The sequence below is a fragment of the Thamnophis sirtalis genome, unplaced genomic scaffold, assembly GCF_051295495.1.
Source record: "Thamnophis sirtalis isolate CommonGarterSnake01/CBP01778 unplaced genomic scaffold, rThaSir2_p1.2 scaffold_4, whole genome shotgun sequence".
Lineage (NCBI taxonomy): Eukaryota > Metazoa > Chordata > Lepidosauria > Squamata > Natricidae > Thamnophis > Thamnophis sirtalis.
In genome coordinates this window covers 129922222-129933756 of record NW_028261384.1, presented here as the reverse complement: position 1 = coordinate 129933756, position 11535 = coordinate 129922222, and the positions used below count along the sequence as shown (strand labels likewise).

At 36.7% G+C, this 11535-nt stretch overlaps 1 pseudogene; it reads left to right on the top strand.

Moving 5' to 3' along the window:
• Positions 1–2412: 2412 nt before the first annotated feature.
• On the top strand, positions 2413–8042 carry LOC148046568 (vomeronasal type-2 receptor 26-like; annotated as a pseudogene).
• The last annotated feature ends 3493 nt before the right edge of the window (positions 8043–11535 follow it).

Sequence of the window (11535 nt, the reverse complement as noted above, 5' to 3'; positions counted from 1 at the left end):
TGTTCACTGAGAGGTTATGCACCATAGACAAATTCATTGTGTGTCCAATCACAATTGGTCAATAAAGAATATTCTATCAATTTAGCATTGTTTCCTTCTTTCAAATGAGACCTGACAAATATACTTTAGTTTATTTTATGACAAATGTAAGAGCTTCAAATGCTTGGGAAGCATTATCTTGACCAATGAGTTTTAGGATAAAGAAATCAGCAAGATTTGCTTAGCTCTGGGACCACTAGGTTCTAGAGTGATACAATGTCCTTATCTCCACAAAACTGAAAATTTGCAAGGTTGTGGTTATCTTTTCTCTCATTTAATGATGTGAAAGGCTCTATACAGAGACTGTATAGTCTGTATATGAAATCACATCAAACAACTGGAGAGATAGAAGAGAGGAGAGGAGTGGAGTGGAGTGGAGTGGAGTGGAGTGGAGAGGAGAGGAGAGGAGAGAAGAGAAGAGAAGAGAAGAGAAGAGAAGAGAAGAGAAGAGAAGAGAAGAGAAGAGAAGAGAAGAGAAGAGAAGAGAAGAAAAAAAGAAAACTGCAAGTATTATTTTGTTATTTGGACATTCTCACGTGCTCCAATTTATTTGCAGTAATAGGAGTGCTAGAATGGAACAAAAAAAGAATTAAAGGGTTACATTTGAGCATTGTTTCCCTTCCTAGCTTTATTAAACAGACCTTGATCACACATATTTTTTTCTGCATATGATAAAATAGCAAAGACTTGTACCATGAATTGAATTCCACACTTAAATAGGAAGAGGTGCTCTAAATCAGAGGTCTCCAATCTTTCTGGGTTGGTGGACTGGTGGAGGCAGTGGGACAGGGGGGGAAGAGGAATGATTTTGCACACAAATGCATGCTGCTTCCACAAATGTTTGCATGTGCACCTGCACACTCAGCCACTGCTTCTACATGCCGGTTCTGAATGGGCTGTGGACTTACATAAAGCCACAGTTGGGGATCCCTGCTCTGAATGATAGCTAAACTTCCTTTCCGACATCCTTTGTCAAGAAACCTTATTGCAGGCTACAAAATATCAATTGTGCATAAGTTGATTCATTTGATCAGATGTAGGCTTATGTCACTCACCAAGCCAGCAAAAGAACAGCACTATGGGCCATAACATGTGTCTACAAGAACTGTAAGGATATGGATTGAAAAAAAAATCACTTGAATGAGAAAAACAACCAAGTTATATTGTTCTTTGCCATGATGGTGAACCCATGGCACGGTGTTCCAAAAGTGGCATGCAGAGCCATCTCTTTGGGCATGCCAGCCATTACCCATTGTTCTTCCGGGTTCTAGCATGCACATGCTGGTCTTCACATGTGTGGGAATATCAGAAACTAGGAGACCAGCTCCCTGGCATGCATGCGTGTGCCAGGGAGCTGCTCTTCTGGTTTCCAATGCTCCCCCACAGCTGCGCGCACACTTCTGCATTAGCACTTGTTGCTGAAAAGGTTCTCCAACACTGAAATAGTAAAAAAAAATATGGCTCTCCCATATTTTAGAAAATATTCTGTTCTGAAATTTATTCACTTTATAAATGTAGCCCAGTTTAAAACTTGTCTCTACTGGTCCTTCCTTCCTTCCTTCCTTCCTTCCTTCCTTCCTTCCTTCCTTCCTTCCTTCCTTCCTTCCTTCCTTCCTTCCTTCCTTCTTTCTTTCTTTCTTTCTTTCTTTCTTTCTTTCTTTCTTTCTTTCTTTCTAACAGTGGTTATGCACTGGAGTGGAACATGGTTCCCATCCCAAATGACTCTGAGCTGCTTAAAGATCTGCTCCCTTTAAGAAAGTCAAAAAGAAGTGTCAATGTCACAATATAATTAGATTACAAATTCAGTAACCAATTGTATTGAAAAGACTCTCAAAGGAAGAAATAAAGGATGTGGGGAACATATAAAATGATGGGTTGACTTCTTTTTGGCTCGTTGGAAAAAGGTGAAGTGGGGTAGTTCTAGCAAAATGTTTCGTGTTTGGCATTTGTTGACTGGAATTGCCTTTGCTTTTTCTTTTTCTCTACATCCAATTCTGCTTTCAGTTATTACCCCTTTTTTCAAGTCCATGAATGTCATCATTCTATTTTCCTACTCAATGTCTCTGGGGAGCTGAACATCTATTGATTTCCTCTATAATTACCTAGGGAGTCTTAGTTATGTAGCTTCTTCTTAAATCCTTGGGGATGTCTAAGGAACAATCCAAAAGAACATGTTAGATTGAAAAGTGTTATTAATTGGGACCATGGAGCTGGAAATGTGATAATCTGTTCTTTGAAGAAGGATATATATGGAAGCTATTCAAACTAGTGAGAGGGGTTATTTTTTGGTCATGTTTCATTGTTGCAAACAGAACTGGTTCATATATGGTGACACATGTATTCTCAAAAAAGATGGTATTTTTCTCGGAAGTCATGGTAGTGTTACTGCCAGGGCTTACATGCCTTACTCCTCAGATTAATGCATGTGCTGTAAGGAAACCTCCCCTTATGAAGCACAAGTATTTTTTGACAGGTGATTTTATAATAGCTGGGATACTCTCTCAGTTTTACATGATATCTGATCCAGTGCTTTTCAGAAGACATCCATCTGAAGAACTGGTTGATGAGCTCATGTAAAGACTTTCTCTTTTAACTGTAAGATATCCTTCTGTAATACAATGCTTGGACTGAATTAATTAGTATTATCACTTGCAACATAAATAATTTCTTCTATTTTTGCTGGTTAATTCCTTCATTCTGAATATAGATTGCTACTCACAAGTATTTCTTACCTGCCAAATTAATAATAAACACACTTGGTGTTTTTTTTTTGTTAATTAAAAATTCAAATTAAGCTTTTCTCATTTACTTACTGTTGGGCAAATCATCAATGCTTTAGTATTGAATCACCCTTTGTTGCCAATTGAATGTCAACATTTCATGATTTAATGGTTGATGTGAATATTAGGGAATGATAGTGCTATATAGCACTTTGAACTTGATTTCTAAATAGGTGTTTCAGCAAGCATGGAGCACAAATATAGGTTCTGTCTGCCCTATTGTAAGAGATACCTCTATACCTAGGATAAGAAAGCTGTGTGAAGCTCCAAAAAAAAGACTTATATACAACATTTACCTTCAAGCATGCTTCCAAATAGATTTTTCACTTAGTTGTTCTATCTGACATTTATGGAGAGGTTCGTCAGCCTTATATTAATTTGAGAATATAAAATTTCTCTCTTCTCTCTGTCTCTCTGTCTCTGTCTCTGTCTCTCTGTCTCTCTGTCTCTGTCTCTGTCTCTGTCTCTGTCTCTCTCTCTCCCTCTCTCTCTCTCTCTCTCTCCCTCCCTCTCTCTCTCTCTCTCTCTCTCTCTCACTCATACACACACAGACACACACACACACAGACACACAAACCAACCAGTGGGAAAAGAGAACACTTAAAGATAGAAAACTAGAAGTGTGTCTAACCATTACAGCTAGATGATAAGATTATTAATGTAAAGCAATTCATCTGTTTCCTCGTGAAAATTCTATAACATGAATGAATCATAACAGCCAGCCTTCATCTAGTAAAAAATTGTACTTTTATGTTTTTCCTAAGAGAATTTTCTCTTTCTTCTAAAATAACATGTTGGACACTCTGAAATATTTCTGCAGACTATATCCATTATTATGCAAGAATTTTATTAAATTCCATACTCTTACATTACTTTTCATGTAATTTACACATTGTTCATATGAACAATATAGTAGCACTATAAGTCTATTATGAGCAAGGGAAAAATTATATACAACATTTACCCTCAAGCATGTTTCTTTGAACATTTTTTCACATATACACACAACCCCCCTGGAAGAAATAGAAAGGGATGATACATACATACATACATACATACATACATACATACATACATACATACATACATACATACATACATACATATCTAAACAGTAATAAGCTAATATATAAACCAAGCTGTATATCTAAGAATTATATGTAGATGATAATATGATTATTAAAGTCCCTTCAAGCAATTTATCTCTCAGTGAAAATTATTTATAATGAATGAGAGAGCTGTAACAATCAGTGTTCATCGTCTAAAAAAATGGCTTTTATGTTTTTCCAAAGAGCATTTTCCCCTGCATCAAAAAACATGTTTATAACACTCAGAAATATTTTTGCAGACTATTTGAATTATTATCCAAGTATTTCATTAGATTTCATACTGTTATATTAGAACATTGTACAGCTTCCAAGCACTTAGGCATTTAGATGATTAATTAAATGCATGTTTAGTTGAAAATGAAGTATATGTAATGTCACATCCAAAGAGCACTTTCCCCTGCATCAAAAATCATGCTTATAACACTCAGAAATATTTTTGCAGACTATTTGAATTATTATCCAAGTATTTCATTAGATTTCATATTGTTATATTAGAACATTCTACAGCTTCCAAGCATTTAGGCATTTAGATGATTAATTAAATGCATGTTTAGTTGAAAATGAAGTATATATAATGCCACATTCTGTGAGAAATGAAATATGTTTTAGAATATGTCTCTTCTTGCAGATTTTTCCTACAGAACTATCAACATATTCTGGCATTGGCTTTAGCTGTGAAAGAGGTCAATGAAAACAACTACATTTTACCCAACATAACTCTGGGTATACACCTCTCCAATAGTTATTTCATGGCAAGATGGACATACTTGGCTTCAATGGAGCTTCTCTCGACACGGGGCAGATTCATCCCCAATTATAAGTGTGATGCCAAGGATAGGGCAATATTTGTTATTGCAGGACCTAACTGTCACATCTATCCCTACATGGCAAACATCTTGAATATCTACAAGATGCCCCAAGTAAAATTTGCCCTTGAACTAAGTAAAAGAGGCTGTGAGAAGAGGCTTGAGAGCCAGGTGGAAGAGCCGCAGTCTAGAGACAATGATCTAATCAAAAGCATCAGAGTTCAAACCAGAAAAAGAAATTTGAGAAAGCAACTCAGAATGGACTCTTCATTGTTGTTTCGAAGGTAAAGGGAGAGGAGGGAGTAATTCTTGTGGACTTGCAAGATCAGAAAACCAGAATCATGAATACTAAACATTATTTTAATGTTAGGGTTACATTAACAGAAGCCCACAAGTTTGAAAACAATTGTCCCACTCCTGTTACATTTATAAAGTTAATGTTTACAAAGCAAAATAATAATAATGATATACATAAAATGTATATATAGTATATATAAATATATAAAATGTATATATATTACAGTTTATTATTTGGAAATAAATAATTGGCAATTCAAAGAGAAATGAAAACAAAAATATGGTGGCCAGATGAGATATTTTAGATACTGTACTTGATTAATTTCTCAGTCTTAATCCAAGCCTATTAATAATTGTTGGTTCTTTGACTGAGTTATAAATACCCTTTGCTGAAGTGTATTTGCCAATGGTGTTCAGATGGTGCTCTAGCTGTTTTGGGATTGCACCCAATACATTTTATGAATAAATTTCCTTACCATGTTTTAGTAACCACATTAGCAATTCGTGATTTTAAAAAAATCAATATATTATTATTTGGGAATTGTTCTTTAAATTCATTTTCTGAATTAATGCAATTCTCATGTCTCTGGCTTTGTACTTATAGTACAATAACAAACAGTTTAAAAAATATTCTGAACATCAGTTGTTTCAGAACATGATTGTTGCAGCAGATTGAGGTTTGTAATCTACTTACGAAAGACCAGGACTTGATACCACGAAGGTGAGAGAAACAGGTTTATTGGATGCATCGAGTTCAGCGTGTTCACACACCAACATCTGAACTGGCCTGGCTACGCCCAGGGCAGTGATTTTATACCTTTAATCAAACTTCGTCAATCAGAGGGCGTTTAAAGAGGCGTATTCATACAAAACGTAAAAACCCCTGTTCAGAACAGGGAAGTACATCTTGGAAAAATACAAAAGCAGATATTCATACCAACAGTTTTCTGCAACTTCTCTGTTCTATCTCTCCCCCACGTCTGGCTTCCTGTGCCCCTCCTTTACAGCAATAGCAATAGCAATAGCAGTAGACTTATATACCGCTTCATAGGCCTTTCAGGCCTCTCTAAGCGGTTTACAGAGAGTCAGCATATTGCCCCCAACAATCTGGGTCCTCATTTTACCCACCTCGGAAGGATGGAAGGCTGAGTCAACCCTGAGCCGGTGAGATTTGAACCGCTGACCTGCTGATCTAGCAGTAGCCTGCAGTGCTGCATTTAACCACTGCGCCACTACAGAGTCTTGCCACACTGTTCAGCCCTATTTGTAATATGAGGAAGTTAAAAGTCAACTTTCGGGACTCCAGGGCACTGGAGTAAAAGGCCAAACTAAAATGAATCTATAAGGTCCATTCTATTAAGACCACCTAACCTGGCTAGCCACTGGTGGGTTTACCTGTGCAACCCATGCTGTATCATTATTAGATCTTGGTTGTTATGGAAAACCATAAATTAATAGCAGATTTTTTTAAAAAAAAAACAATGAATGTTTCAATTTCAAAAACCATGCTTCTTCTCCCCCCCCCCCCCTATGTTTAGCTGACATATGGGTCTTCTCCAACGGTAGATGACAAGATACAAACTGTTTTCTTTCATCATTTTTCCCCAAATGGTGATCAACAGATTATGGGTATTCTCCAGTTGCTGCTGTATTTTAGATGGATATTTATTGGGCTGATTTCCGAACCTGATGTGATTGGAAAGAGTTTCGTACAATATGCTGTTCCTTTGTTTTCCCAGAATGGTGTCTGCTTTGACTTTATAAAAGAGATGGTCAGGGAAACATTTTATAATGAAGTTTTAAGTGTCCTTGCAGATTTTCGCAAAACATACCTGATAATCATGAAGAGCACTGTCAATGTGATTATCGTGAAAAACAAAACACTGTCTTTTTTAGAATGTTGCCCTACATTGAACAATTTGTAGAGACACCCATTGAGAGCAAAGATAAAATAATAATGCCAGCTCAGATGGAGTTTACCTCGCTTGCACTTCAAAGGACTATGGATATGCATGTCTTCAATGGTGTTATAGCTTTCATAGTTTCTTCCAAGGAGATCTCTGGATTCAATAAATTCCTTCAGATGAGAAACCCAAATTCAGAAGCAGAAGACCATTTAATGAGAGTGTTCTGGAAACAGGCTTTTCAATGTTCATTTCCTAAAGATACGTTGGATGAAGATAGAATATTGTGCACTGGAGAAGAGAAGTTGGAGAAACTACCTAAGTCTGTCTTTGATACCACCATAAGTGGACAGAGTTACAGCATCTATAATGCAGTCTATGGTGTGGCACATGCTTTACAAGCCATGCTTACATCTAAGTCCAAATACAGGAGAAGGGCAGAAGTTGGGAGAGAAATATTGTTGGCTCAAAAACCAGGGCAGGTAATAAAAAATAAATGAATATTTCCCTTTGCTGTTCTGTCTAATGCAATAAGCTGTGCTACAAAGGTTATGGCCAATGAGAATGTTGAAGTGATGATTTTTAAGTCTCTTGCCACTCTATTTTTCTCTTGTTTTGAGAAACATTTGTAATTGTGAAGATATAACAATGCCACAAGAATATGGAAGAAAGAATTAAGGTACAGTATCATCTCAGTATTTGGCAGAGATTCAATATATCTGAAGAAATATTGATGGGGATTGAATAAACAATTATTCTGTTAATGTGTCCAATCATATTAAATGAATAACCTTCAACTTAATACTACTGATTCTTTTTTCTTTTCATTCCTTCCTTCTTTTCCATTAATTGTCTACCTCTGTTTTTGTTTAGCTCCATCACTATTTGAGAACTATCTCATTTAATAACACGGCAGGACAGAAAATTTCCTTCAATGAAAATGGGGATTTAGAGACTGGATTTGACATTATCAACTGGGTCACCTTCCCAAACAACACTTTTGTTAAAGTCAAAGTTGGAAAGATCAACCTATCAGCTTCTGCAGATAAATTGTACACCATTTCTGCACAAGACATCATCTGGCCCGCCATGTTTCACCAGGTATAGCCTGCTCAGATTACAAATTGTTTGTTCTTCCACATCCCTTCTTGCTTCCAGAATTATTGATTTGAATGGATCTAATCCTTCAAATTGTCAAGTTGAAAACTCCAAACAGGAAGAAATAGAGGTAGTCCTTGAATTACAACCACAATTGAGGCCAAACATTTCCATTGCTAATTGAGACACTGATTAGGTTTTGCTCAATTTTATGACTTTTCATGGTACAGATGTTAAGTGAGTGAATCACTGCCATTTTTAAGTTAGTAACATACTTGTTAAATTATCTAGCTTCCTTTTGACTTTGCTTGTTAAGAAGTTCCAAAAGATAATCACATGATCCCAGGTGTGTGTGTGTGTGTGTGTGTGTGTGTGTGTATGTGCGTGTGTATGTGTATGTGTATGTGTATGTGTATGTGTGTGTGTGTGTATGTGTATGTGTATGTGTATGTGTATGTGTATGTGTATGTGTATGTGTATGTGTATGTGTATATGTATATGTATATGTATATGTATATGTATATGTATATGCATATGCATATGCATATGCATATGCATATGCATATGCATATGCATATGCATATGTATATGTATATGTATATGTATATGTATATGTATATATGCTGGTCTTGTTGTATTCTGGTCTTTTCCCAGGTAAGATTGAGATTGTCTTGGCAACGTTTCAGTGAGGTCTCACTCACCATCTTCAGCCTGGGTTTTGGGCTTAAAGTGTGATCAGAGCTGCTGTCTTTCTATATGAAAGTGATCGGATCCATTTATAGAAAAACGGCACAAGCACGAACCTGAAGGCACCAGCCTGAAGATGATACACACACACACAAACAAACATATATATAGTCATATTTTTATGCTTTTAGCAGAAGTTAATCCAATACCTAGAATCTTTCCTTGTTGGCATTTCAAGATTGCCTAATTATAATAGCTCTAGATCTTGATCATCTAGATTATCTAGATTTAGATATGCATTAAAGAAACAAAAGCTTCATACGACGGAATTCGTAACATTTTAATACGGATTGTGTGAAAAGTTAATGCCTATTGTGTGTTGGGAGATTTCTCTAAGAAGGATATGTTTGTTTCCCAATAGTGACTCTGGATATTATTTGAATGTACACAACTTGAACTGTCTTTTAATTTAAACAGGGGAATAATAGGATATTAATGCTATTGAAAAAAATTGTGAAAAAAATAGGAAGAAAGCTGTCATCTCTTTGCTTGAGGAGATATTCTAGTTGATGGTTATTAGATACTTTTGAATTGGATTCTCTCCTAGTATTTATATGGATAAATGGCATTTTATTTTATTTTTTATTATTAAATTTACAGTGCATTGCCGCCTATTCACCCTTGGTGACTCAAAGTGGCTTACAGAATATAAAAACCACATCTAAAAACAGTAAAACTAATAAAAAATAAATTAATGTAATAAAATCAATGTAATAAAATCACCCCAACTTCCGACCCCAGTGAAAGCTGATTACACAAGCCATATAATGGGTTCCATCCTCCTCTGGGTTCCCCAGGCCCGCTGGCAGAACCAGGTCTTCAGTGCTTTCCGGAAGAATATTAGAGTGGGGACCATTCTAATCTCCAGGGGAATGATGTTCCAGAAAGAGGGAGCCACCACAGAGAAGGCCCTTCTTCTGGGTCCCATGAGGTGTATCTCCCTCGGGGATGGAACCTGCAGCATTTCCTGCCTCCCTGTTCTTATGGGTCAGATAGATGTGACTGGCAAGAGATGGTCCCTTAGATCACCTGGTGCCAAGCCATGAAGGGCATTAAAGGTGACAACCAGCACCTTGAATTGCGCCCGGAAGAAAATTGGCAGCCAATGCAAAACCTGCAGAAGAGGTGATACATGTGCATATCAGAGTCTGCACAAAACCACGTGGGCTACTGCATTTTGCACCAACTAGAACTTCCAGATGCTCTTCATGGGAAGTCCCATATAGAGCATGTTGCAAAAATCAAGACAGGAAGTGACTAAGGCATGAGTGACTGTGAGTAGGGATTGCTGGTCCAGAAAAGGGCATAACTGGCACACAACTTGCAGTTGCGTGGAGGCCCTCCTGGCACAACCATCACCTGCTCTTCAAGCAGGAGTCCAGGAGTACCCCCAGATTATGCACAGGGTAACCACAGTTTAAAATATATTGATAAAAAATAAAAGTAAGAAATTAATAATCTCTTTACATTGAATTTATCTCCTCCTTGCTAAGTTAACTTTAAACAGTTCAAATCATTCCTAATATTAAGCATAGGCTATCTGGAGTTTCTTAGTTCCACATTTATTTTGTATCTAATCGATCCATTTTTCCAGTCTCGTTTGTATCTCTCATTTGAATGGTCTTTAAGATATGCAGATATTTTTGCCATCTTGGCTAAATTTGTGACTTTCAGTATCCATTCTTGGATTGTAGGCAAATCTTCCTTCTTCCAGTATTGCGCCACCAGCAATCTTTTGTTAGGTATAATTACAATCAGTAATTATACCTAACAAAAATAACTGAGGAGTAAATTTTATCCTTTTTTAAAGAATATTTTGTATAATCCACCATATTTTTATCCAAAATGCCTTAACCTTTTGGCTAGTCCACCATATATGAAAATATGTAGCATCAAGAGAACCACATCTCCCACATTTGGGTTCTAAATTCAAGTACATCGAGGCCATTTTTTTTAGGATCTAAATGCCATCTATAGAACATCTTGTAAAAATTTTCTCTCAGGTTTTGGGCTTGTGTGAATTTCACATTCCTTACCCAAATTCTTTCCCATGTGTCCAACATTATTGGTTCTTCAATAAAGAGCCAAGGTGGCGCAGTGGTTAAATGCAGCACTGCAGGCTACTGCTAGATCAGCAGTTCAGCGGTTCAAATCTCACTGGCTCAGGGTTGACTCAGCCTTCCATCCTTCCGAGGTGGGTAAAATGAGGACCCAGATTGTTGGGGGCAATATGCTGACTGTCTGTAAACCGCTTAGAGAGGGCTGAAAGCCCTATGAAGCGGTATATAAGTCTACTGCTATTGCTATTGCTATTGCTATCTTCAATATTTTGAGCCCACTTTATCATGCAATCTTTAACTAATTCTGTTTCCGAATCCATCTGTTTTAATACATTATATATCCTCTTTATATGCATTAAACTTTGGTCTCTTATTTGTTGAAATTGATTATCCTCAGTTTGGATAAAACCAGTTTTTTTAATCTATTCTCCACCTGGCCTGTAATTGCCAATACTGGAACCATGTTTGAACTGCCTTCTCCTATTTTAATACCTCTAAGGATTTTAGTTGTAATACCCCCCTTTCCAAAATGAGAAGCTGTCTGTAAGTAATTCTATCCTGTTTTTGTGCTATATTCATATTTTTAATTGCATGTATAGGAATTGCCCACATGGGTATCTTGTCATTGGGTTTATATTGGTATTTTTTCCAGACCCGCAGTAAAGCATTTCTTAAAATATGACTTTTAAAATTCA